This window comes from Lagopus leucura, unplaced genomic scaffold, assembly GCF_019238085.1.
Source record: "Lagopus leucura isolate 7727_CA_CO unplaced genomic scaffold, USGS_WTPT01 Super-Scaffold_100004, whole genome shotgun sequence".
Taxonomy (NCBI): Eukaryota; Metazoa; Chordata; class Aves; order Galliformes; family Phasianidae; genus Lagopus; species Lagopus leucura.
The window spans coordinates 13,101,824-13,127,980 of record NW_024962264.1 but is presented as its reverse complement, the minus strand read 5'-3'; the positions used below and the strand labels follow the sequence as shown (position 1 = coordinate 13,127,980).

At 38.9% G+C, this 26,157-nt stretch overlaps 1 protein-coding gene across 2 annotated transcripts in view; it reads right to left on the bottom strand.

Annotated features, from left to right (window-relative positions):
* FHIP1A (FHF complex subunit HOOK interacting protein 1A) overlaps positions 1-26,011 on the bottom strand; it is an 85,760-nt gene extending 59,749 nt beyond the window's left edge. The window contains exons 1-3 of one of the 2 annotated variants that reach the window (XM_042871782.1): positions 25,906-26,011; positions 25,423-25,521; positions 10,277-10,375 (exon numbers count right to left, since the gene is read on the bottom strand). The gene's annotated coding sequence lies outside the window, so the exon portion shown is untranslated. Of the gene's footprint in view, positions 1-10,276; positions 10,376-18,132; positions 18,286-25,422; positions 25,522-25,905 lie in introns of those variants that run through there. The other variant, XM_042871783.1, reaches the window with a different exon arrangement.
* Between the last annotated feature and the right edge of the window lie 146 nt (positions 26,012-26,157).

Below are 26,157 nucleotides of genomic sequence, written 5' to 3'. Positions count from 1 at the left end.
TTTGAGTCAAAGTTTCAAAATTGTTTCAGGTTAGCTGCATTCTGCAGTAAGGTGTCTGTCAAATATTTCTCCATTACCAAAAAGATTCACCAAAAAAATAAGGCAAGCTCACCTGCTGTCATAAGTTCAACAGCTGGAAGGCTGTGCAAGACCTTTCCTGACTTTTCACTATGATGTTTATGCCAGAAGAGGCAAAAATAAAAAAATAAAAAAAAAAAACCAACCCAAAAAACTAATACACAAGTTTCATGAGACAGTGCCCATGCAAACTGGCTCCAAAGCCTCAAAACGTGGAGCTGAACAAATCAGCTGTATGCCTTTGTCTCACACAGAAATGGCCTACAACAGCACAGCTTCCCTGTCAGAGATGCTGTTGCACTCTAGTGGGTAGGAAGACCAAGCTTTCAAATTGAATGGACTTAAAAAGAGTATTGAAAGAAACCATTTTGCAAACCATATGCTTCTTCAAGCAGGTAGTACGCTGCAGGAACAGATCATGCTTATTCAATTGCTTCCACCTTGCTTTGGTTAAGATAAGCCACGGTTCACATTAGTTAACAGAGTCTCAGAAGTAAGATAAAACAAGTATTCTGTTTAGCTTGCATTCTGTAAATCTGCACACACACGTGGCAACAGAATCAAACTAATCTGATATGAACTTTTTTCTACTTCAAATCCGACACACCGCAGGCAAGCTTCACTAATCTAATCAGAGTAGTAAAAAAATTTCTTCAAATTTCCTCCTCAAAAATGCTATGCATAACATCCATGTCTCAGTTCTAGAAGACTTACAATAATAACAGTATTTGATGTAAAGTTCACAATACTCAATATGTAATTAAGACCAGAAATATTGCTTGTAAAAGCCCAATAGTATGTTTAAGGTAGATGACAACCTAGTTTTTCATTAAGGCAATTCTATTTCTCACAAACCAGAATTTAAAAACTACTCCAGAATCCAGGGACATAAATAACAACGTATATTCACAGCCCTGAAACATAAACTGAAGTAGAAATACAGAGTCCTTCAAAAATGAAAAAGGAGTGTATGACAAGCAATGTAAATGCCTACAACTTGGATCTCTCGTGCTACCCCTTCTGGATATCTCCTTTTGGTGCCTCTGTTCCCACACAAGTGTTAATTTGTGACATAAATGTTAGTACTTGTTCTACAGGCCACAGTAGGTGCCCTAAGATTACATGATTTCTAAAAGCTGTTAGTCAAATTTGTGAAAGGGAAGAAAAAAAAAAAAGCAGAATGTACAGAAGAGAAAGACTATTGCTTTTGACTGAATAAGCACATGGCTAACAATACTGCCACATGCTTGCACTATTCCTATATTGCCCATCAGACACCTGCTACTAGAGATAGCACTGTGCTAAATTCATTTCTGACCCCAGGCGGTACAAATGGTACTGAGTTCTCAGCCACAGCAATCAGTGCAGGTTTGGGTGGAACCCCAGCATGACAAACAGGAAAATGTGCCAAATTGCACGCAAGGCAAGCTCTCCTCTCCAGTTTCAGGTCAAAAGATCACCCCTGAGACACAGCTGTTGGGAAACCCAGCTTTTGTGCTCATGCAGCAAAATTTCCACCAGACTTCTGCCCCTTCTTTTGAGTGCCATAAGCACATCAACCTCCGTTTAAGGACAGCTCAACCTGAAAACCCTCCCTGGCCCCACACTGCCACACACAGAACAAATGCTCCAAACACAGCATTCGACTGGTTAATGAGAAACGGGTCTGACAACAGCTACAGAAAGCTTCTCTGCTGTTTTTCTAATCAGTCTGTTTAGGTCCTTGAATCATACAGACAAAGCCAAAATCTAATAAACAAGTTTACATTTAGCCTTCCAATTCAATCAGATCTTCTAAGCCTATGTATAAACAACCTTTTCTCCTCTCTTTCCTCTATTTATATTTTAATTATTCTTGGAAATAGTAATGTACAATTAGAATCAACTTAATCAATCCACACTTGGAAAAAAACTGAATTAAAAAAGAAAGAAAAAAGGAAGCAAGGAACAGTAATTCAAGAGAAAACATCCTGTTAACTGAGAATCTGATTCTAAAAGATTTTCCTATTTTGTTATAGTACAACTTTCCACATAACCTTCCATCACAATGGTGGTTCTTACTCCAACATAAACATAAAATCACTATGTTTATAATGATCATTATCATTATGAAAAACATCATTGTCCCTTCATCCCTGTTTCCACCCCTACCTTTTTTTTTTTAAAAAAAAAAAAAAAACTATCATTAAAACCTCTCCATTTCTAGCTCTGAACTAAGCAAACTCTGTTATTCAGAATTCCCTGAGGGCTGCTTTGAACTTTCCAAGCCTGCTTAACTGTCACCAATTCTATTTCATTTAGTACCGCTGCTACCAAGCACAAACTCCACTATGATCTGGAAAGATAATTCTTCATTACTTTTATTTCAATGGGACAAAAATAAAGAAAAAAAAAAAAACAAGAAAAACACCATACCTGTCACTACTAACACAAAGCTCGTCTTACTTTCCTATCTCTTCTTGGCAGCATCCTCTACTACCTATCGTCGTACCTCGGTAATTATGCACTGAGCGCAATTTTTCAGGGTAACACGATGTACTTACCTAATGAGACTTGAAACACGAGCAGTGTCAAGTAAGTCAAGATGGTTGGGCAAAACATTCTTTGTGACACACCCTGAAACTCCGCAATGAAGAGCAGAGTGAAATATACACAAGTTTTTTCCTTGTTTGTCTTGAGCTGCAAAGGAGTGTGTGTCTTATATGCTGCTAAAGGAATACACACACCTTGATGCATCTCCAAAGAGCCAAATGCATCCTTCATGAACTTGAGCAGCGCAGCGAAAGCAAGTCCATATATTATGACACAGGGTGAAAAGATTAGAAATAAGAACTACTTCAATCATTTATGGCACATTACTTGCTGATAAAATTCCATGCTAAGTAGCCTGCAACTAGGAACCCTCTGAAAGACTTAAACCTAAGTCACATCAGAGCTCTTTTCTATTAACATTTTGTGAAGCCTCAAGCACCCAAAAAACTACCTTCATAAATAGAGCACTGTCTTCCTCTCTAACATTTATTTCTGATTACTGATAAAAACAAGGGTTTCTTGTGGGTTTTCTTATTCTTTTTACTGGATCGCTCCTACGATCCAACTCACTGATGACAGAAAGAGACATTTCTTTCCCACAAGTCTGAGTCTGCACAATTTCTCTTTTCTTCAAATCAAAGCCCTTAACTAAAACCTTTATAAGTCTTTCACCAGGGGAAAAAAAAAAAAAAAGAAAAAAAAGAAAAAAACACCCAGAAAGAATTCAGATGAAAGGAAGCTTTATCATAAGATTCCGCATATAATCTAAGTAACTTCGTTGGGCTTTTACCTGTTTTGTGTCTTTTCCATTCTGAAACTCCAACACGAACCCGAACCTTTAGCAAAATTTAATTGAAAATGATAATATGTGGAAACATATTTATTTCAAATGCATTAATATTTTCTGATTTAATAAATAAATAAATAAATAAATAAAAGCATTCTCAATTGCAGTCCCAACAGGTACTAAAACCTTTATCACGGATAGGCTTAAACTAAGTACACAAACATTTAAGGTAAGAAACTGGATTTTCTTTTCTTTCCTACTGTTAGCTCAACTAGGGAGAACTCAAATACTAACTAGTTTGATGACTTGAACAAACACAGAGTAGGAACAAGAGAAAGTTCATATTAGTTCATGTCACTTCCTATCATTTGTGACTGCATTGCCTTCTCATTACCATAACTATATTTTAAGTCAGGTGAGGAAGAAACAAGCACTGAAAGCTATAAAAGAAATTACAGAATGAGACTTGAACGTAGTTTAATAAGCTTTGCTCTTTTCGTTTTCTATCAGGAAAAAAGCCATTAACTTGCGTTAATTCTAATATAAAAACTCGTCTGAAGAACTCTTACCTACAACAACAGATTGAGAAATAATCACTTTGGTAATCAATATGACTTTCAGACAGTAACAGAGCCATGGATTAGATGAAGCTCAGCCCATGTAAAAGTTGATACTCATTCAATTTTTGTTCTAGTGCCATCTGTGCTGGGAACAAGCAGTTCTTCCGGACAAACACCCTGCTAGCTGAGCTTCTGGACAAGGCCTGATTCAGATACATTTTAACGATCTGCATTTAGTAAAACAGGTTGCAACACTATCAGAGCAGCTAATTTATCCCTTCAGACAATGAAAATTATAACAGATTAAAAACTCAAGTTCTTACGTATCACTTTATCTACAGCCTTGCAACTTCCTAAAGACACTTCACTCACAGAGGAACCAGATGCTTCCCTAGGCACTGAAGAGCAGCACAAGTTAATCTAAGAAGAATATCCTTGTTTTTTCATTTTGACAAAGCAGAAACCTTTCATTCAAAGCTTAGCACAAATTGCATCAAGAATGAGGTGGAAGAATGACCGTGGCTTTGCAGGGAAGCACAAGACCAAAGACATGTTACAACAAAGACCGAGGAAAGACAGAGTTTATTTTCATAAAGCAAGGGTTAGGAGTTTGCTAAGAACAAACAAGACAAGCGTTTGTATATCCACCAGCTGTTTTATTGTTTTTAATCAAAGAAAACTGAAGTATATAAAAGATAGGAACTAGCAATCATTTTCAACTGCTTATCCACATTAGTTCTCCTTTGTAATCATGTTTCAATGGTATGAAAGGCCTATCTCAAATGACTAACACAGCTCTGGAAACCAAACATACTGACCAATTTCAAGCTTGTCTATACTAATCCCGGCCTGGTCTCATCTTATCCACATGAGTTCCCTATGTCGATCTTGCAATTAACATCCATGTCTCCTTCCCTAAAAGGTGCTAACTCTTTTGTGACACATCTTGTGAACTATGAAGACCACACCTATCTACATTCTTTCATCAGCCCCTTTCGCAAACTGTGAGTAAGTTCTACTTGGGAAGGCAATTCAAACATTCAGCAGCCCTTTTCAACTTGTAAAGCAGCTTATAAATAATAAAAAAGGCTCACACACAATGTTGCAGCAAGAACTAAATGATACTCATGCCTGTAGATCAGGTCAGGGGAGAGATTTATCGAGTTTTCATCTGTTAGCTGATTGGTTTAATTGCAAAATAAGATGAAGCAATACGGCACAGTGACAAACCAAAGTCGGAGTCTTCTCTGCCCTTATTCTGTTGTTGCAGTTTAAAGCATTTCTAAAGCATGCTTATTTTTTAAGCGCAGCTAGCAAAGTCTCCTCCTTCAGCTGTCTGAGTATCCTGCAGTGTACCTGTGACAGTCAGAGGGAAACAAAAAAAGAACCCACATTCTCCTCATGAAGGACTTGGCAACTATTTTACATTCCATTACCCATATGACACAGAGACATTCCGAAAATAAAGAAAGAGGAATCATTCAAACTCAAGAAAACGCAGATATGTGGTCTTATGTACTCTCATCAGTGTGCCACTGGTAATCTATGACCTACTTAAACAGTATATAGGTCACAAAGTACTGATCTCCAGAAGCTACAGGGCACTGAGAAACAGCTAAAGAGCGTTTGATAATTGCCATACATTGATTTCACATATAAACAATTACTGTGGTTGCCACAGGAATATTATGCGTCATCATCTGTGGAGAATACTATAGGTGTCAACAAAAAGGAAGGGAATCACTGCACAGGGACAGGATGCTCCAGAATTGACATCATCTAAATGCAGCTCATTGCTACTGGAGCCATTACTTGGCATTTAAATAGGACTGAAGTCTCAACTCCACTTTCCACAAGACAAGTATCCCTATTACAAAAACATATAGCGACATCCAGCATTTCAAATTTAAAGCTCATGATCCAGTGGACAGACTTCTGTTACCAATACCCTGTCTGCTACACAGACACTGTACCTGCAATTAACTTATGTCTGCACATCATTTAAAAAAAAAAAAAAAAAAAAAAAAAAAACCAAACCAAAAAACCTGCATCGGTGGCCGCCCTGTTTGGTGGACAAGCCAGGAGAAAAGTTTGCTCAGCTTTCAATGCATTCTGCTTCACAATGCAGACAAGGAAAAGGGGAGAAAATATATAAGGAAGATCATTCTCTCATAAATACAAAGTTACCATCCAACATTTGAAAGAAATTCGGCATCTTAATACCTGAGAGGAAAAAAAGTAAAAAGCAAAAAAGATTGTCTTTAAGAGAACAAGCCCTCTGACAATAAATGCTGAAGTCAGATAGAAGAGAAGCAGCTGCAAGGAACCGTATTCCACAGCATAAGACACACAGACAAGACCAGTGATTTCACTACCTTGGTGACAAATGCCCGAAAGCACTGAGGCCATCATCAGTTATGAGCTCACATCATTGTAGAAGCAACCCACCTTTCCCTTCCCTGCTGCCTCCAGCTCATTGCTGCCATCCATTAACCTGTGCTGCACCTAGAAACACCTCTGTGCCACACACTGAACCCGGTTGGGGCAATTAAGAAATCCTTGTGGCTAAAACTAACCACACAAGAAAAGACAAATACATACATGCGTACACAATCAAGGCAGACCAAGGCAGGTCATTTCACAGCCGTACACAGCACCCATAAAATGCAAAATCAGAAAGAAGAGGTGCAACACTGAATGCTAAAGCCGTTCATGCTGCCGAACAGTTGATCACAAAACTCATTTATTCAGACAGGAAATGCATCTCAGAAACATCTTGTTAAATAAGCCAGGCGCATGCAAAGGCAAAGAAGGAAAAATCCACACATTTCCATTAACATTGAGTCATCTATATTAAATTCATATTTGACGTGTTGTTAGACGGCCCCACACATACAAAAAAAGCAAGCATGAAAAGGGTGTCTATTCATTTATACAGAGCTTAGTATTCAAAACTGATTTTACAGACATCCTGCTAACCTGTCTGGCAGAGAATCCTCCAGACGACACAAACAGAGGCTGTCACATTTTCCCTCTTATAAGCAAGGAGTTAAAAGTTCTGAAACTGCTTTTGGCATGCTTTTCTAAAGAATCACGCAGAAAATAATACAGTGTACATCACAGGAGAGAATAATTATTTTGTCTAAGTTAATTTTTTGGGCAAGAACTCACAGCTCAAATCAGACGCGATAAAAGTAGACCAGGAGTTTGTAATTATGTTCTGAAATAACCTTCTCATTAAAGAAACACAAACAAAAGCACTCAAAAATTAAAATGCTTATGAGAAGACACTATCAGTTTATAGAGAAGAAATAAAAAAATCACTGCAGTACAGACTAGAATAAAAACCCAAAAGATCCCTCTCCATTCTATTCTTCAGAACTTTAGGGATGACTGTAACAAGCGCATTCACAGAGACAACTTGAAACCTAGTAACAGCCTTGCAGCTTCATTTTGCCTCCATTAAAACAAAGAGGCAATCTTCAAAACTACCTAATTTCCTCTCGAAAAATGGTATCTCTGTGAATCTGCATACTCTCCAGATTATCTCCAAAGCATTTCCTGCCAGGATCTTTAATGCAACCCTACTGTAGCCCGTGCCTCCAAAGAAACAAAAATATATACCTAATACCAACATGGAACTACGCTGCTCCAGAAAATGTTATGATCTAACCTTCTTAGTTCAGAGGGGTTTGCTCTGTGTTTTTTTGTTGTTTTTGATGCTGCCGTTGCTTTCTTTTGGGGAATTTTGTTTTTCAACATAAGGACATTTCTTACCTAGAATCACAAGCCTGAAACAGCAAATTGGTACAAGGGACGGTCAATGAAGAGCACAGGTAAAATGAGGAACAAACACTGAGCTTTCTGAGCTGGCCAGTGCATGTGTTCCATGGTGCACCTAATAAAGCATTAGACATATTTAGAAGTGGTGCCGTAACATATTCAGTGCTTCAGCTTCAAAGTACTTAAGACTGACTCAATGGATCTTTACTACCTTTGTAGAGCTGACAAAGGTCTGTTCTTCAGTTGTCTGCAAAGGTGTGAGCTCCCTGTGATATGAAGTTGGTGAGCAGGTTTTAAGGAGAAAGCATTCAAAAGATGAAAAGATTCTCTGATCACAAGTATGTTTAAAAAAAAAAAAAATAATCTAGATCTGAAAAGTTACCAATAAAACTACAGTCACTTTCCACAAGGTAAGTGCCTCTAGCTTTCCAATTCATTTAAAACCAACCAAATAAAAACAGCATATGTAAACTCCCAGTCTAGGCTAGAGGGCAAAATACGACTTAGTGTAGCATATGAAATCACAGTAATTTGAATTACTGCAATTTGAATTCACAGTAATTTGAATTCCCAAACGGCTTTTTTTTTTTTTCCCCATTAAAAAAAGATATAATGAAATTTTAAAAAGCACAGTTACAATTAAGCAGAGAGCTTCCTGTACTCATAGCTGAGGAGAATCATATGAATCACTCAATACTGCCAGTATGTACTTGTTACCAGCTCTCACTCACTTCAAGGCAAAATTCAGTACTGTCAGGTAGAAAATAATACATCCTTATCTCCAGAGGGCACTGACACTTGGATCTCATTCTAAGCACTGATAAACTGCCAAGTACAGTCTTGCCCAGTGTAATATATATTTGGAAGAACAAGGATTTTGCTTTTGCATCAAATACAAAGTTTTGTAAAAGCAAATAAGCAAAACCACATGTCAGGTAAGAAATAATACACATCTGCGTTCTGTATGACACACTGGAGGGCAAGCTGAAGAGAACAAGCAACGTTTCTGAAAACTGAGACAAATGTGAAGATATGTAATGGTAGAAGAAATGCTCCAAAAATTAGAACAAGATAACAAATCATACAAATGGCAGAAAATTAAAAAAAAAAAAAAAAAAAAAAAAAAGAAAGAAAGAAAGAGAAAAAGAAAGAAAAAATTCTCACATACTTAATCAGCCTCATTTGCTTAGCCTGAAATACAATCCTCACTGAAATCAGCGGAAAGTGATCTAAAAGTTCTAGAACACACGAATAGTTAATTTGTAACAATAACTTCCACAAATTAAGATGCTCCATTTTGAATCTTGATAACATCAACACCATCATGACAGAAAATAAGTTTTTCAGTGCTTCTTCAAGCCACAGTAAAGAGCAATCCCACAAACCTTTTACCAAGGATAGAGGACATTCTCAGAACAGCAAAAACCTTTCCAAGAATTTTGGAAGCGAGTGGCCAAGAACTAGCCATCCCCCTTGGCACAATTAATTCTGAGCTCAGGATAATCACAGGATTACACTGCATTTTATTTGAGATGGAAGTTTTCCTTGGAGATTGTATTGCATCCCATGTATCATAACCTACACCACTACCCAGGCCAGACATTATGAAAGATGCATAGCCTTGTGCTTTGGGAAATTTAAATTACTTTCCTTATCTCTCCCCTTTATGTGAAAACCAAGAAAATAACCCCATAAACCACAGTCCACAGATTTATGAAACAATGCGAACGTTCCCAGTAGCAATATATGCCACTCACAGTCTCACAAAAACAGCAGATGGACTTTAAAATATTAAAATGCAAGTTTGTTAAAAAATAGCTCTGTTTCATACACACACAATGGTAATTAAGAGAAAGAACATATCATGGCAGCAATACATCCCGAGAAACTTCCCTCCGTGAATTAAAAAAGAAAAAAAAGAAATTTCCCCAGCAGTTGATTTTATCTGAAATCGTGCCTACTCACTTTTGATTTAGAGATCAATTGACATAGCTGAATTTCCTCAGTTCTGTGCTTTGCTTCTGCTATTCAGATTCAGTAACATCCAACTGAAATTAAAACCTGTTTAATCTCACTGTCATTATCCCTAGCACTCAGACATGAAACCTCACACAGTCAAGAGCCACCTCTGTTTTGTGTTGTTACTGGACAATTAATTAAAGGAGAAAAGTTAGAGCACCCAAATAAACGCAGGCCACAGGGGAAGCACAATAGAGGGCTGTTTACAACACACAGTGGATTAAAGGACAGAGTCTGCCAAGTTGTCACTAACACAAGCTGATTAAGTCTGCGTGGCACAGAGCAGACATTAGCATAGGTCGGGAAGCAGTAAAGCACAGTGGCTTGGATGCAGCTCCACACAAACAAGACTGAACTGCTTCTGAAGTTAATCTAAGTATCTGCATGGCACATTTCCTAGCACCGCCTGTTCTAGGACTTGCTTCTGCAGAGCTACTGTGGGTGTAGGCATGCCCACAGTCCTTTTTTCTTGGGAGTCTGTTCAAAAACAATGTTTTTCAAGCGGTTCAGAACTTACCCGCAGTCAGCTCCTCTAGACAGTCTTCAACCAGGGTGAAATTCTGACATCTTCTATCATAACGAGTCAAGGTACCAGCTCCTCCACTCTTTGTAGAGCCTATTAGCACGTTGGAGAAAAAAAAACAACAACAGTTTAAAACAATTTAATCTTAAAAATAAAATCTTCTGGGCTATTTATTTATTTTGTCTAAATAGGAAAAATACTGGAAGGAATACTCAAAATTAAACATTTGGGTCTGCAACTGTGCATTTCCACTCCCTCCTCCTAACACTTCTGAAGACACACAATGGCTGCTCTTGTGAGTCCCAGTATTACACACATCCTCCGTGAGTTAAGAGCCACAGCAACTCAGGAATTACATCAGCCAACTCTGACTCTTCAATAATGCTTTTGAAACACTACAAACTTAAAGTTACCTAAGTGCTTTATAACCTGTTCTCTCTTCACGCCAGCTTAGGGTTTTAGCACTTGCCTTCACTATCAGTTACGTCAGACTCTCTTAGTAAGGATGAGTTGAAAAAAAACCTGTCTTGTTTGTATTTTTGCATTATCTGTCAAAGGCTTTGGTCTTCAAAGAGCAGCAAACCCCATCTTTTTACAAACATTGTATTTCTCTAATGATTTCTTGTTAATCTTTGCCAATTAGCCATTCTGAATGCTTCATTTTAATATCATGTACTTGAGCTATAATTCTCTCACCCTTTAGCATCCTAGCCAGGACTCCTTTCCCCTCCCAGCTGCATTTGATGTTAAGGAACCTCTCATTGCTTTTCACAGTCCCCTCTGTAAAGAAATAGTTTCTATTTCTGCCATTAATATAATTTCCTGAAGGAACAATATCATTCCTATCATTGCTACAGGTCCATATAACAAAATGTTATCTCTTACACTTGTTGCTACTTCAGAACTGAACACCAACTTTCCACCTATTGAATCACCATGCTCACAGCTGCTATGGTAATAACATAACATACAGCAAGCACTGGATTTAAGCTGTGCATAGTTTAGCACTTCCTAAACTAATACAGCACCCGTGAAATGCAAGGCACATTGCTACCACTTTGCAATTTTAAATTGTTGAGAGGAAGAATCAGATAACATTTAATTCATCTTTAATTCATTTAACTTTTTAAAATGCTGCACACTAACTCAAATGCTGTTGAATTTTACTGAAGGCTAATGGGAAATGTTCACGCAAACACAAGTTACAAATTCTGCAAATAATTTTCCTCCTTACAGGCAAAGCCTAAAAGAAATGTCAATGCCTGGAAAAGGGTTCAGATAGCTTCTACACACACCAGCAGTCACATAATTCAGTCATTTTAACAGAGCTACCTTGAACATCAACAGACACAAGGCCCGTATGCCTAGAACGTTGTCTGCTCTCACTTTCAGCAGCTGGTCTACCAAAGAGTATTATACCACCTTTATACCACCACTACCCTCTACCTTCACCCTTACACCCTTCATATTGGGTAGCAGACATTATTTACTTCTTCTGACTAACCCATTTTATTAACAAGCAAACTGCTAAAAGCAACACCAGTATAAGATATAAATTGCACTGAATAAACACATCATAGCTGCCACGTTTGCTAAATGCCTTATTTGTTTCTCTTGGAATATATTTTTTTCAGTAAAACATTCACGTGAATAGAAAGAAGTTTTCCAAGTACAAGGACTCCACTGGCATCCAAGTGAGACAAATCCAGCTCTATATAACATACAGATTATCTACCAAACCATCTCAATAATACCATGCGCTCTGCTGTATCAACACTAGCGAGTCAGGAGCCCCCGAGCACCAGGCTGCTGCTGGCAAACATTGCCACATAAAAATCATGCCAGTGAAATTCTGCTGAAGGCAGATGTAAGCACTGACATCCATAAAGATTCGCTTCTGTGGTATCTGGCAAAGACTTCATACCATCTTTCCCAGTGCTGTTCATTCTGCTGCAACCAAAACGTTAAGAACAGAAATCATTATGAGAGAAAATCAATTTATTTTCTTTCCTCTTTTGGGTTTTTTTTCTTTTAAGAAAACATAGTATTTTTACTTGATATGCTCCACAGCATATGAAAGTATTTCAAGGAGCTGATAAAGAGCTTTCCTATTGTTTTACTGAAACCACTCCAAGCAGGCAAGCAAAATTAATTTTAATGCAAGTCAGGAATTCAGAAAGGAAGTCACCCACTTACACCTAGAAATTCCAAATGCAATTGCAGACTATGTTCTGTGCTTCCCTATACTTAATGGTAAAAAAAGGAAAACTACTTAAAAAGATGTTAAAACAAAGGCATGACTACCCAAAATAACAAGCTAGCTGAAATAACTTAATATTTTCAAATCTCAGAATGAAGTCCCAGCATGACTGCTTCTCTCAATCTACGCCACAGGACATTTGGGAGGGTTAAATAACAGTGTGGGAGCAAACCAAGGAGCAACATGTCCTTTTTATTCGAAGATGTTAATGGCTCATAGAAAAGTATTTGGCTGCGTAACACTTGTCCCAGCTGTACCTCATTGAGGCGCATGAAAAAACTCAGCCTAATTTCAGGTAACACGCAGAGGATAAGAGAGCCCACAGCTCTACACTTGGAAGTGTGTGCTTCCTGAACAGCCCAGCACTCAGGATAAGGAGTTGCTCGTCAGAGGAGAAAAGCTTCAGTCTTCTGTAAGTTTTCTTACTGGACTCTGAATTTATGGCACTGTACTTAAGACATGTTTGTGGCAAAAGAAAAACGTAGAAGCGCCACAAATCTGCAAGAAGGAAACAGCACAGATTTATTCAGTACAGCACTCTGGTGCACTGTGACAAAACAAGCACACGTGATTGTGCAAGTAGCACCTCCCTGCTCAAACTCCTTTCTTCCCTTATATGTTCAAGACATATCCTTACAGAAACACTGCTCTTAACACAATACCAGTACAGCGCCAAAGCAGTAAGCCAAATGATCTCTGTCTCTCAATTGTGTTGCATTAGGACTATAAACTGGCACATGAAAATGAGTAAACATAATTCAGTTAAAGTCATACTGCTTTTTCAGACCCAGCTGCACACCAACAGTTTTTCATTTGCTGCTTTGTTTTGTGTGTCAAAAAAAAAAAATTTGAAGCAAACGTTTAGCTATTGCAAATATATTAACATACATTTCCTCTCCCTCATCAGGGCACCTGGGGTTTTACTAAAGATTCTATCAGTTCAGGTGGGGTTGGTTCCTCAGCAGTTCAATTCCCTGACCATCAGCACAGCAGACGGCACACTGTTAAATTTAATTTATAATTCACAAGTTCACTGGCATTGAGGTCTTTTAAATAGCTTAAAGGTTTTTTGTTTGGTTGGTTGCTGTTTTTTTTTTTTATTTTAATCTACACTAGAAAATCCTTCTTGCTGTGACCTTTTACCGGCATCATTTCATCTGTTCTCCAGGCAAACCAAACTATTACTAGAATGGTGACTACATTAAGGCTACTGATATAAAAACTTTCACAGAAATAAATCTGCCCCTCACTGAGTACACAACACAGACAAGTTGTTCAAAATGAACCAGAATTAGGAGGGGAAAGGGCAGAAGTATCTTTCAGCAACAGTTGCTTACACAAAGAGCTTAGCACTGTTTTTATTATCACACAGCGTGACTGGCTGGTTTAAACCAAACCAGAAAAGCTATATGAATGCATGCAGTGACTAAATAACTACAGTGATGTCTGTCATGCTGTTTGCAGAGTGGGGTAGAGGTGCAAGGGGAGAAAACATTTCACTATTCCTCTGCAGATACACAGGAAAAACGACACAATAAAAATACCTAACACTTAGCACTAATCTTACCATGTATTTCCCCACACAGAAGCAGATAACATGTCCTCTATGATGCTAATTATGACTAAAATTAACTGTTACTGTGCACTCAGGCAATTCCGTATTACTTCACACTTGGACATTTTCTCTTTTTGTTTCCCCTTAGAAGTCACTGATTCCTCAATAACTTCACCCATGGGGAGCCACCACAGTGTGAAGCCAAACAAATTCCACAACAAATTTTGCAACTGCAATGAAAATGTGCTACCTTTCGTCCAGAGACAAAACAAAAGCAAATCAAAGTTCTAAGTAGATCTGAAACATACTCATCCAAGACCTCATTCCTCCTTTTCAGGTGGCAGCTTATTGCAGAGAGAAGCCAAGTGTTATTTAGTATGTGCAGAACAATGGTTTCAGGCCTCCTGCACGCAGATAGTTCTATTTATTTCTTATTTCCCAGCTTTTCTCCCACTAGATATCAAAGGCAATATTCATAAACTATACCTTCAGGTGCTTTGAGCTTCAACTACCACTGTTAGAGGGCCTTAGCTTACCTGCTCTATTTTCATTCTGTACTGAATTGACTCATCAGAATGTGCCCTTCAGAATCACTTTTGATAAGCATTTTGGGCCACACAATTTAAAAAGGAAAGTGCCCTTATCACACCATCAATATGACTCATTTACTATAAGATACTTACACATAGCCCTAGGAAGAGCTCATGATCAATACTGTAAGACAGAAAGTAAGATAGGTTCCCCAAAGCTTCTTAGTCTTTCTAAAAGTAACTTCAGCTGTGAACACTTTGTGCTTACCACAGCAGCTCCAAACTTAAATCAACACTTCAATAACATATTGGTGTGTCTTATAGCACAGGACTAATTCCCGCATACAACAATAAGCACCACTTATTGCTATATGCATTCACGAGTGCATTCAAAACTGTTCTTTCAATTTAGCTTAGTAAGTTTTCAGACCTGACCTAAGTCTATCTGACCTGTTCTACAAGACAGTATGAAATCCCGTATCTCACTTACAGAAGGGATGAATTCAATCAGGACAAAGCACTGAGGGAAGTTTGCACGAGCTTTTAAAGATACAGCAACTCTTACAGAAAAGCCATACTAATAGCCATTCGACTGTGCAGCTAAAAGGACAGAGAAATTCAGAATTTTCAGGTCATAGAGCCTCAGCTTTTGTCCAGAACAGTTCTTTGTAGTTTCCTCTGGAAGCACCCTAAGGCTTTCAAACTCAGCAACATGTTGTCAGAGTACTGGAAGTTCGTCTGTAGCACACCTGAAGTAGACACATCCACTGTCATATAATAACAACTGAAAGACACCCAAAAGCAATGGAGCAGACCACATGACAAAAGAGCACTATTTTGCAGTGCTCTCCTGGACACTTAGATGAGGGCACAGAGTAAGATTTTTACTGGGTGGTAGGTCAGACAGTTTTTGGTTAGACTGAAAAGAGATCACCAGAAAGCCAGCAATGCCACATCATTATGTTTGAATAAAGCAAGAAGAACTGAGTAGGAAGAATGCTTGTGGTCAAAAAACAGAGCATGCCCTAGACATGCTCTGGTTTACAGATACTTGAACTCTAAGTTTAAACCCAAGTACAGTTCTAAAACCGTTAGGAAAAGGATGAGAGGTCTGAAATGCCCTACTCTCAGCAACACAGAGCAAACAGCACAAACCTGCCAACTGCTCTAGACATGTTCTAAAGCACAGAGAGAAAGCATCCCTCTCAAACATTTGACAGAAACTGTCAGTCACAATAAGATTATAGTCGGATATGCTGACCTGTGTTTTGAAAAACTTGAGCGCACAACTCCTGCACTAAGAACTATACTGGATTTCCATAAGCCTAATTAAAATTTGAAAAGCACTTGCAATGCAACATTCTGTGAGGATCAAAAAGTAATGCTTGTATAATAATAAATAAAGATGTGCAAGGGTAGAACAGCAGCTTGTGAATAAATTGTTTAATAAAAAAGAATCCTTAAAACTTGTACATCAAAGTAATCTTTGACAATCTCTCAAGAACTTAGCAGAGAAACTGATGATTCAAATGGTACTGAGAGTCTGTAAGTACAAAGACTTCAGCTTAGCAGTTTTCAGTGAATTAGTATATAATCTTTTGAAAAGAAAACACATAGACTTCTGCTGAAATTCAATTGCACATCCGGACAGAATAAAATCACAACAGCAGTACTTTCTCCAATTTTGATTCTCTTCATTTTGAATTCCACAAACTTGTGTATTCCATTTAGGGATAAAAAAAAATTTATAGAGTGCAATCCAATTCTTACTGTTTAGACTGTAAAGTCTAAAAAAAAGGTAAAAAAAAAAAAAAAAAACAACCCTAAATGAAGTTATATTTCTTCTGTAGGCTTTGGCAGCATGGCTTTCATTTTTTTTACACAACTCACTCGTATCGTCAATCTTCATGGCTCAATAAATAGATTAAAATCGCTGTTTGCAGAAGTCAATTGAAAATGTGTGTCTTGATTGAGATGGATCACAGAAAAGGGCATCTGGTGCTCTAACAGCTTCACAACTCCAGCTGCCATCCTCACACCAATAGATCACCCAGACTTACAACTATTCATATTTGAAAACAGAGATTATAGGGTTTTCTGTCTTCTCTTTTTTCCTTTCACTTTTCACTTGCATTGATACAGAAACAGCAAGAAAGAAAAAAAATGCAGCGTTAGGTCCTTATTCTTATATTAGTTTCAGAGTAGGCAAACACCTTCACACACCGCCCAAATGAAGAAAGACAGCACACATGAAGTGAAACTACTAATCTGACTTCACTCCTCCACGTGTTCTATTCCTTCCCATTGTTATCCTTCTAAAAGATTTGTTTCTGAACATCAATGACACATAACCAGCATAGGTCTGTACTGCATAACTTCACACAACCACTATGTAAGTGAGAGCTCTCTAAATAGAGTTGTTGCCACCCCATCTTCACCCTGAAAACAAAACAAGACAAAAGCATCATGCTTCACCCCTAGGAAAATAAGGCCCCAAATCCTTCTTAGGAAAAGGGATGAAAACAATGTCTTGCAGAAAAAAAACACCACTACAGAACCCTGAGCAGGACCAGTTTCACACGAATCTACAGAAGACATCCCAACAGAGAACACGTTGGCAGACTCTGAAGTATTTTTCAGTTCATCCAGAAAAACTATGAGGGTGGGCAAAGATAACACACTGGTTTTTAGACATTTATCCTTCTCCTTCTGCCAGTATCTGAAATGTATTAAAGCCAATCGTTAAACCACCACACGCCTTGGCCGGGAGAAGAAGGAAACCCAAATGAAGAAAAAACCTTCAAATACCAACCTCCGCATTTCTCGGTTTTAATAAATCACGACCGACCTGGCTAACCGTCCCTGACGGGCCGGCCGGTCCTACACAAAGCCTCCTGCTCCGTGCCCGCTGATTAGCCCCTGGGAGCGCCCAAAACCAGGCAGCGGTGGTGCAGCCCACACACGCTGCTACATCTCCTCGTTGCTACGGGAAGAACGCGCACACTCACGAGCGCACCCAGACATCTTCCCCTCGCCGTGCCTGGAAAACACCTTCGGACATTCGGTTAAGTGACAGAGTCAATTTCCCGAAGACAAATAATCCGTATTACAGGAGCGCTGCCACAAAAGCCCGATCCCAGCTGACAGCACGAGGTCCGGCAGGCAACTTCACCTGAGCGGAAGAGCCCGCCTCCCCCACGCGCCCCGCAGACAGTAGCGCGGCCCGCTCCGTCCCGCCAAGATGTCCGCTTTCTGTCACACAAGTTTGCCGCCCCCCTTGCCCCTCCGAACACCGACAGAAAAGCCTCTCTTCTTTCGTCTCCTACCGAAAAAGATAAAGGGGATTAGGCGGGCGCTATTTCCAGTGACCTACATACTCCCCTCGGCGGCCACGAGGCCGACGGCAGCCGCCCGGCCTGAGCACCCCGCTCCCGGTCGGAGCCTGCCGGGCCCCGAGAGGCGGCGGCTCCCAGCCCCTCCCGGCCTCGACGGAGCCGGCTCCTACCTGCCACGGCGGCGGAAAGTTTCCCCCGGGAGCGGCTCAGCGGACTCCGCTCGGTATCCGCCACAGCAGCCGTCAGGACGCGGCCGCACAGGTAAGTCGCCGTCAGCGGCGGGACAGCCGGCGCTAATCCCGCAGCGGGGAGGGCGAGGGATCCCGTCGTGCCCGCCCTCACCGAGCGCCCCGCAGGCTCCGTCCCCTCGGGGCGAGCATCTGCCTCCGCGGCGGGGCGGCGGGCAGGCGGCCCCGACCCGGCACCGGGAACTCAATTGGTGCGAGCGGGGGCCGGGCCGCTGAGTCAGAGCGGCGGGGAGGAGCCGCGACCTGCTGAGGTGAGGGCGGCCCAGCCACGGTGCCCCCTGGCGGGAGGGCGGGAGGCCGAACCGCGCCACCGGGGAGCGAGCAGCGCAGCCTGGGCAGCAAGCTAAAAGTTTCCCTTTCAACTTCAGTGAGTGAAAGGTCCTGTTTTCCCCAATAATTCTGCACTGGGGAAACAGCAGAATACTTTTATCTTTTGCCTCAATGGTTTTACCTCACAAGAAGCACTGGAGTCACAATAGAATACTTCTGTCTTTTGCCTCGAAAGTTGACAGGGGATTTCCTCAGCTTCCACCTGTTCTGTACTCTCTATGGCCTATTAAGAAACAGAATCTTTCCAAACTGCATGAAAGGGAATCCAAGGTCCCAGTGATGAAGCCGATGATGAAAATCCTAGATACCACTTCACATGCCCGAAGGGATATTAATTTATGAGTCCATGAAAGAGAATGTGAGTGCCCATGTGCTGCATATACATGTATTAACTGCTGAAATGTAGAAATCAACACTGAGAGGGCACACTTGCTTGACCAGTTGCTCAGTATATATACCTGGAGGGATAAAAGGGCACCACTTTCTAACACTGCTTTGGAGGTAGAGTTTTCTTACTGGACTTCAGATGACAAGGCCATGAATGTTTCTGTGTCTTCACAAAAAAACACTCATCATCCTCAGGGTATCTTTCTCCAGGTGGCAGTGTGAGAGCAGCTTCCTGTCAGGTCTTCTTTCCTCCATGAGTCACCCACAGGTCTGCAGGGAGCTGTGGGGCTGCCCTGGAGCCTCTGTGAGGGTTACTCACATAACCACTTGAGTACTGACAGAGCAAGCGCTTAGCTTCTCGCTGTTGGTTTCTCCTGCATGGAAGGACAGCAAAACCAGAAGTACCAACAGCCATTTTAAAACAAGCCTATAACACTTAAGAATTAGAAACTGTACAATCTCAGAATGGTTTGGGCTGGAAGGGACCTTGAAGCTCACCCAGTTCCATTCCCCAGCTATGGGCAGGGCACCCATCAACTCAGGCTGCCAGAGCCCCATCCAGCCTGACCTTGATAACCTCCAGGGATGGGGCACCCACAACTCCTCTGGGCAGCAATTATATACTTATTAATTAGAAATTACTCTCTAATGATGCAAGGTATATTTTCACATAAATACGTGAGACTGGTGTGGTGAATACTTAAACACAGTTTGCTGTGTCTTCCTTTTTTTGTTAATGGCTTCAAATGAATTAATTAGCCTGTCAGGGTACTGATTGCAATTTTGCTAATGAGTCAAAATAGGAATAGACACTGGTCTAATAGAGTAACAGTTAATTTAAATAAAGATATAATTTACGAAGTGTAATGGTATTCTGTATGACCTCAGGAAGTGTTCTCTCCAAATGCTTTATATAATTAAAGATTTACTAATGTCACTAACTAAACAGATATTTATGAACTAATTAATACCTATTTATGCTAGAGTTAAGATTCCTGTTACCCAAAACTACAGTCAGAAATAAAACAATACTGATTTGAGTCTAGTCCTTCCACTTATAAAAAGAAAAATTGTGGGATATTTTAACTAAAACCTAAGCTTTTTAAAGATGAGAGAATCAGCTGTTTCCTGATAACACAATTCTCTCTTTATTATTTTCAGAATATTAATTGAACATCATGACTAATAGCAAATGCATTAGAAGTGCTCAGCAGAGCTACCAACATATTCTCCCCATAGTGGAGATCATTAAACATTGCCCATGTCTTTGGTTGTGCATGTCTCTGCTGGAGACATATTCCTTCAGTACATCCACTATTTCTTACCATTCATTCAGGAAACAGCTTCCATGTCCTGCCACAGATCCTGAATAGGCTCACATACAGGGTGCATTCAACATCTGCCTAGGATGGCAGACCAGACACCAGCTTAGAAATACAGTAAAATTGCCTAGATGACTCTAGCAGAAATTGAGAGGATGCTTCTGTTTAAGTTGTTCAGTGTCAGAAGCACAGAAGCTGCCAGCCAACACAAGCGCCCTCATCATAAGCAGGTTATTGAGGAGCAAGCCTCTACCACGGTGTCTATTGCAGATAGCATTAAGATGTGTCACTTCTTTCTAATGCTGCTTTAAGCATTAAAAAAAAAAAACAACCTCCACAACTATTTTTTTTCCAGTAATAGTTAAAAGGAATACAAGATAACTGTCCTTTTATATTAGTATCTCTTAATCATTAGATAGACTGCCCTATCACACAGTTAGAAGAGATGGAAACGTAAAGATGGCTTATCACAAACTCCTACTAATCCTTCTAGAAACCCTCTTTGTTCTGAAGGCATATTAAGCTACAAAGAAATACTTCAAGATAAAACAATCTTACTGAGGCACAACACTCGAACTCAATCACAGCCACACTGACAGAACAGTTGCAAGTAGTAAAGGCAGCGTGAAGTTTTTAGCTAAGAGCATATGCCAGTCTTGGATGTTGTGCCATCAGGGTAAGTGCACAGCATCTGTAGATGTTTAAGCAGTAGTTACAAATCCAATTGTTTGTATAGTATCTAGAGAATATACTAACACATATGCTTTTACTTTTGGTCACCAGTTTTATTCCATGGAAAGCTTGTGCTGTCTGAATAAATACCACGAAGTCTCTCCTCTGTAAAAAAAAAAAAAAAAAAAACACACACACTCTGGTTTTAACTACTGCAGATAAAAATGACAAAGTAAATTTACATACGTAAAGCAGCTTTTAGAAAAGCTTCTACTGTAAGTTTCAATACCATATTTTTCACGTATTTTTAATAAGTATTTTTACTACGTAAAATTTAATAAGTAAAATAAGTAAATCATATTTTTAAGTAAAATCACTTGAACATTAGGAAAAAAGCTTCATGCAAAAAATTTACTTCTATTCCCCAAAATGGAAGTTTCACATGTACTGTCTATACAAAAATCAATAGATAGGATTGGTTTCTCTGCAAGAAAACAAGTTACTGTCAACACTCAGAATGACAGAAGTGACCCATGAGCTATCTACTTGAAGTTGTAGGTTTCTTAGATTTAATCTGGGTGTCATCTTAGTAAACCAATCCTGTGCTACATTCGCTTCTTAGTGAGAAATCTGATTTCCAGGAAGAGCATTAGAGAATAATGATGTTCTGTTTAAGAACAGGGAGGAATATGGGCATGTGTTCCAAGTTGTGTTCTATAGTGTTCTATAGTTCTATTGTGTTCACAGCTTTCCTTTCACATCTCCTGTGACCAGTAGTAAAAAAGAAAGCATTTTAAGTCCTCAGGAAGATGCTTAAGAATTTTTTCCATCCACACACTGAGCTTTTCATACAAAAAGAGAAAAGCAGTATACTTAAAGCAATGTAGGAAAAAAAAACATCATTGTCTAGTTCTACGTAAGTCATATTTCATCTGAACATAAAAAATATTCCTCTTAATACTCAAAACTATCCCTAAACTTTTTAGATACAGTTCTGCAGGTATTTTGCTTTAGCACACAATTTCAAGTATACTACTCAAAACTAATTACTATATATGAGGTGAACATTTTAGTTACCTGAATAGAACACAGATGTTTTGCTACACAACTAATAAAAACACACAGATTGGAAGATAATGTTCTCTTACAGTGTTTAAGCAACATTTCTGACTGATCAATATAGACAATATAATGATGGCCAAGACAACATGCATTGTGATATATGTTATTTTATGAACAGTAACTACTTGGAAGATCTCATAACATAATTGATGTTCAGAGATTAACCTGTTCTAAGGAGGCTTTTTATAACAAAAGATTGTTAAATAAGTTTAATACTGGCATTTAGTTATAGAGTCACCTTTGACCACTATAAAGTAGTAATTTGTGAGACAAAATAAATTTACTGCCCTTGTAACAAAATAATTTCTCTTTCTTAAAACCAGATTGGTCTATGATAAGAGCTTGACACTAATTTTGAGAATAAGTTAATACAGTCTGGTCCAAAAGTCAGTCCACTTATAGTCTACAATTTCTCATCCGATTTAAGATAGCACAGGTCAGCACTGCTATTAAAAAATATAATCTTGCCTTCCTCCACTGATTTTGTTCCTTCCTTAACTTTCATCTTTCCTGGTGCAAAGAAAATTTGTAGAGCTATTTGGTAAGCAAGATCAGTTACCTGATTCAGATTAAAATTAACCCCTTTTTTCTCCTGTTAACTATAATCCGCATCAAGTCTCTGATCAGGTTAATCTGCCACTGTTTAAATCCTTATACAGGCACAAGAGGAAGCAGCATGAGGGCAAGAGTAAGCTGCAATACATGAAGACCTATGAAACAACATATGATTCCAAAACCCTCTCTGTATTGTTTTTCTTTGAGTGTATGGGTCTAAAACACATTCTATACTGTCCTCGGTGTTATGTGAGAGCTTGTCTTCATTCTATTCAGATTGTTTTTCTCTTTATGCTTTGAAAACATAGAGCAGAATTCTGGGTTTATGCTATAAATCCTGCAAACTGTCTACTTGGAAAGGAGGAGGATAACTGATAATTTGAATTATTCTTCTCTAAAGCAACAACAACCTCCTTAACCACAGAAGCAAACAAGAAGACCTAATTTTTTATTTTTAGGCAGTTACCATAGCAGGGCAGTTCTTCAGTCTCTCATAGATTTCTTTTGGATTTGCTAATCCATCCCTGCCAACCAAGATTTATGTCTGGCCCCTAGCAAACTGCTTACCTTAAGAATACTGCTGAAGGATATTTAAGAAAAATATATCCCCAAGGAAACAGCAGTAGTAGATTCCTTTAGAGGCTTAGTCCTGCTTTTCTAATTACAAATTACACTCCAAGGTCCAGTGAGAGTTTTGACCCAGAACTACATAATATGTTTCTTAATGACAATTAGATTATCAGCATTGCTCTGCTTTTCTGGCTATACAGACTATGATTAGCTAGCATGGTATTTAAGCTAACAGTGCCAAAGCTACTCTTCCATAGCCTATATCCTGCCCATATGTCACATCATAGCAATTAGCTCAAAAACATCCCAGTGTTCTACCCTGCCCCCTGGAAAGTCACCTTAGACAAACTTCATTTAATCTTTCAGGTATCTCAGATACTATAAAAATAAAAGTTAGCAATGATCATTAGGGAAAATTTTGGTAGACCTCAACAGCAACATTAAGCACAAGTTCAGACAGAAGGCCCACTCCCAGCTAATTACAATGTGATCCATGTAAACTCCTTAGAAGATAACACTCATTAATACCCTCTTACATCACTATTTTGCCACACCAAAGTTGTGTGCCTCTATGCTTTCATAAAACCCTCTATTTTGTCTTTTATGGTATGCTAATCACAGAACTACTGGTAGCAGGAAATAGGTTACCTACAATACAGGAAAATCCTGTAATCTGTGTTTCATTAAGCCTATTTGCCAGATGTGAAATGGGACATCGTGGGTTTTTTCCTGAAGTAACATGACTGTGCACCTGCAGGAAATCGGTAGGGGGGAAACAAAGAAATGGTGATACTGCATGTGCTGCTGGCCTCTTAGTCATACTACTGTCCATCTGCATGCCTGAGAAGAACAGTCAGCAAAAGATTTACTAAGTCTGCAAGTCTTTCTTAAAATACAATGAAATATTACCAAGTAGCATTTTTAAGTGAGTGTATGAATACTGATTTCCTCTATGAATGAGCCTCTACTAGTCAGGAGATGAGATAAGCAGATGCTAGGCAAGAAACCATATGAATCAGAGAGTAATTTGTAGTAGTGGTTTATTCCCCTGCATTTGCCTTTTTGTTCCTTGCTCACATCTAGAATGAAGTGGTGATTTCTTTTTCATCCTTGTCAGATAGCTTATCAAGTCAGGTGTTACTTCCTGCAAAGAAAATTAAGAGAAACACTTGCAAAGATAGAGAGCTTTACATTCTATTTCCTGCTTGTGAAGTGCAGAAAAAGTTGCTTTTGTTTTTTTTCTGGATAACATGGGTTTTTTTTAGTGTTCTGTATTGTAGCTTAGTTTGTCTTTGGAGTTTATAGCTAAATATTTAAGTATGAAGTGGGTTCAGAGAAGTGTTTGTTCAATTTCTCAAAAAATTCTTCGAAGTTTTCGCCAACATTCATTCATGCCAAACACATAATGCAAAAGTGATGTTGGATACATTTCTACAAGGTTAATTACAACAAAGTCACAGGACAATTAGAGACTCATAGATAGACTGAGAACAGTCAAGACCAAACCTTCACTAAGACTCCTAGTACAGTCACAGACACAAAGACCCAGATTTTTAGGGTCCTTCCCTACTTTAAGATAATCAACAGGCACCTTTTTAAAACCTAAACCATTTGCTGAATTGAAGACCATGGGCCACTTGGACAGCTGGAATCAAGAATTATCATTAGGATGTACCCAAATCCTTTGAAAGAAAATCCCATGGGGATTTGTAATGTTACAACACAATGGAAAACACAGCAATAAAAGCATGGTGGTGAAGTCCCAGGCTTCAGCAAGAGAAAATAAACTCAAGTACAACAACAATAAACAAAGGAAAAAAAAGCCTGCTTACTCTTACAAGGCCTCAAGCAGGCAGGGAGCTTCAACTAAATACCCTTGTCTCCACTGCCAGCCCTTAAATAAAGCCTACAAAAGAATGGAATCAAGATCTATCCCTTCTAATCACTCAGATACATTGCATGCACCTGAGCTCCCCTCGGTTGGCCCTACCTTCCTACCTGGTGCTCAATTCAAGCTGTAACTCACTATTTCTGTTACAAGTTGTGTGTTTTTTTTTTTTTTTTTTTTTGTTTTTTTTTTTTTTTTTTTTTTTTTTTTTTTTTTTTTTTTTTGTTTTTTTTTTTTTTTTTTTTTAATATCTACCAGAAGAGAACTACTTATAATCACTCATATTTAAGAGTCACCAAATAGCATACATCAACAGGATTAAGATCAAAGAGTGGACTCCTCTTAGAGAAATAAGTTCTTACCTACCAGCTGGTATGATCTCATCTCTCTTGCTTACTCCTCCCAGCATTGAGTTCTTTGCACCCTAGCACCCCAGTTCCAAAAGAGTCCCACTTCAGAAGTTTCCTACTTAGTAGAAAATGACAGTTAAGAAAAAAATAATAAAAAATAAAAAAATAAAAATTTAAAATTTTAATTAAAAAAGTGACTTGAGATTTCTTTGGCTAAAGAGAAACTCAACTGGGCATATAGACTTTCCAAAAAATTTATCTATTACTATATTACATCTAGGACCAACAACAGCTCCTCAACAGATAGCTTTCTTTTCTGGTGAAAAAAAAACTCTTCATTTTGTACAAAGAGCAGTTTCTGGACTGCAGAATATGAATTCATAAGTCTAATTCACAACAAGGCTCTAACTTGAAGAAACTCATATATAATTATCGTTTACCCGCACAAAACAAACAAACAAAAAAAGTTAATACCTATATAACCAATAAACATACAGACCTTACAATTCTAAAACACACCAGAGAATTTGGTTAAATACACTATTTCACTAAAACAGAAAACATAAAATATTTACATGAGTTCTGGGCTCACAAAAAAAAAAAAAAAAAAACCTCCTAGAAGCCAGACCTCCAGAAGAAATACTTCTTGGCAGTCAGCTCTTAAATGGCCCTAGGAGAGGTGCAGCCAGGCTCCACCCCTTCCTGCAGCACAGGTGAATTGCCTTCAGCTGTGCTCCTGTGGCTGACTCAG